We start from the raw sequence: 2,630 nt of genomic DNA, 5'->3' as shown, positions 1-2,630 counted from the left end.
TCCTATTTGGAACGAGTCTGTTGTTCCATGTCCATTTCTAACTGTTTCTTCCTGACCTGCATACAGATTTCTCAAGAGGCAGGTAGGTGGTCTGGTATTCCTATATTTTTTTATCAGAAGTTCTGTCACACATATGGTAATTAATCTTGAATTAATAAAATAGGAAAAGTACAAGTAATGTAACTAGCAGTAATATTAAAGTCATAAATAAGAATTCAGCCAAGAACTTCCATTAAGTGTAGTTCAGGTCATCCAATTTAGTTTAGTCTGTACCAATCTTTGTCTTTCAGGGTAATTTTATATTGACACTGTCCATGAAGCTCCCAGTCCAATTTCCTATTGTTACCAGGCTGCTTGTCCTTAGTGTAATTTAATTGTTCCTCCTTTAGGAGGGCCTTAAAACTTAAGTGACCACAGCCTGGTTTAACCACATAAATTCATCCCATAGTTGTGGGAGGGTTTATTCTTTGGCTGAACTCTTGCTTGTTACTCTGATTGAGCTGAGGAACTTTAGAGGAAATTTATATTTATGGCCATGGTCAGAGTAGATATTATTAATTGGTTAGTTAGAGCATACCACCTAGTAATACCAAGAGCAGCCTGAGGAGACTGAACTTCCTATTTTCTAAAATAAATTTTCTAAGGATCATCCAATTAGAGCCTTGGAGTACAGAGATACAGCAAGGTAATCTATAAGTACTAGATACAGGTAATAGGCCACAACGCAACATATGGAATGCTTTTTCAAACTAGCATAGGACTGTGTCCATTATAGTACAACACTTGATTTATATACAAAGGTCCAAGAAGTCAAGAAAACATTATAAATGATCAAACAAATTAGTTCATTATCTTGCTTAAGCTGTCTACTTTTGATGTTGTGTTATTCTCATTTTCATTGAAATGTAGTCTCCTCTGTTTGAACATCTTTTTAAGGTAAATTTGAGGTCAGCAGTCTGCTCTATAGACCAGTTTAGTGTAGGGGCCTCTGAAAATGAGAATTAATTCAAGTGTCAGCTTGCTTTCAGTTTCACTGTGTATGAGCTAATTAAGAGTACCTGATAAAAGTCCTTCCATCCAGTTGGAGATAATCCTTTAAATTATGTTTTACAGTACACATAATCCCCTGGTTGCAGGCCATGGGGCATCTGATCTTCATTCAGTGATTACAAAAATTAGCTTCATAAACAAAATTTATAGTGTCCTTTTAATAATACAGTTAACTTTACATTAATATAGTGTAACTGCAAGAAACTATCTGGGAAGTGACTTAGTACAAAATTTGGATTTAACATTCATTGGAACACTCTTTTTCTCTCCAAAATTACCCTCATTTCTACCAAATATACCCAAATTAAGAATAATTTGTTTATCAAAAAAGTCTGGCTTCAAAAACTTGACCTGATAATTTATATAACTATAATTTATCATACAGATTTTTTGCTTTACTAAAACTTTTATAAGGAGTCTCAGTCTGAACTTTAAAAAACCCTCAGAGGTAAGAAAGTCACATTAAGAGCTTATCACACATTTCACTTAGGTGAATTCTTCCCTTATTAAGACCCCCCAAAATACTTTGAGATTACTGTACCTGTTGATGAGGTAGCTTTCCTAATTTATTAGCAACATTTGGGAAGTCCTGGTGGCTCCGCAGTAAAGAATCTGCCTGCATTACAGGAATCTCAGGTTTCATCTATGGTTTGAAAATATCCCCTGGAGAAGGAAATGGCAACCCACTCCAGTATTCTTGGCTGGGAAATCCCATGGACAGAAGAGCCAGATGGGCTAGAGTCCATGGGGTTGCAAAAGAGACACGGCTTAATAATTAAACAACAACAACCATAGAATATAACCTAAGAAGATTTATTACTCATTTGACCATACTTCCCATGTAAATTAACACACCAAATGAACCTAATTAGTTTAATATCTCTCTTTGGGATGTTCCAGGGGCCCTTTGAGACAACCCAAAGTTAACCAGAGGTCAAATGACTTAATTAAATTTTGATTTAGGAAGTTTTGTCAATAAATATATAAAGGGTTTAAAACAATTGCTAGGATAGGATCATAGGTTACTTTGAAATGAAGAAGCAAAGTGAAAATCACTCTTCGTGACACCGTGGACTATACAGTCCATGGAATTCTCCAGGCCAGAATACTGGAATGGGTAGCCCTTCCCTTCTCCAGGGGATCTTCCCAACCCAGGGATCCAACCTAGGTCTCCCACATTGCAGGCGGATTCTTTACCAGCCAAGCCATCAGAGAAGCCCAAGGTTACTTTGAAACAATAGTAATTCACTTAGCCAAATTATAATACATGATTTCAAAGATGAATACATAACAGATCACTTAAGAGGTAAAGAAACCTAAAATCTCTTATCAAGAGAAGTTCAACATCTTAAGAATACTTGCAGTATGCAGTATGCACAAAACTCTTCTCTAGGGGTCCACTTTTCACAAACTTTCTTCACTTTCTGTAGCCATCACTTAATTTGCTCATCTAGGGATAGCCACCTATAAAACAGACCTACTTCCTTTTCCCTTAATAAAATGCAATTTCAATTCTCATGCTTTCTTTACTGAAAATACACATCGAACTTTCCTTAAGCAACCATAAACTGTCCTTCATA

The 2,630-nt window shown here is 36.0% G+C and overlaps 1 long non-coding RNA gene across 1 annotated transcript in view; it reads right to left on the bottom strand.

Annotated features, from left to right (window-relative positions):
- LOC105005317 overlaps nucleotides 1-1,746 on the bottom strand; it is a 63,510-nt gene extending 61,764 nt beyond the window's left edge. The window contains exon 1 of the long non-coding RNA XR_827304.1: nucleotides 1,592-1,746. This is a non-coding gene — a long non-coding RNA (uncharacterized LOC105005317). The remainder of the gene's footprint in view (nucleotides 1-1,591) is intronic.
- Nucleotides 1,747-2,630: the final 884 nt, after the last annotated feature.

The sequence above is a fragment of the Bison bison genome, unplaced genomic scaffold (assembly GCF_000754665.1).
Source record: "Bison bison bison isolate TAMUID 2011002044 unplaced genomic scaffold, Bison_UMD1.0 scf7180017864489, whole genome shotgun sequence".
NCBI lineage: Eukaryota > Metazoa > Chordata > Mammalia > Artiodactyla > Bovidae > Bison > Bison bison.
The sequence above is the reverse complement of the archived record's forward strand: the minus strand, read 5'-3'. Positions and strand labels throughout refer to the sequence as shown.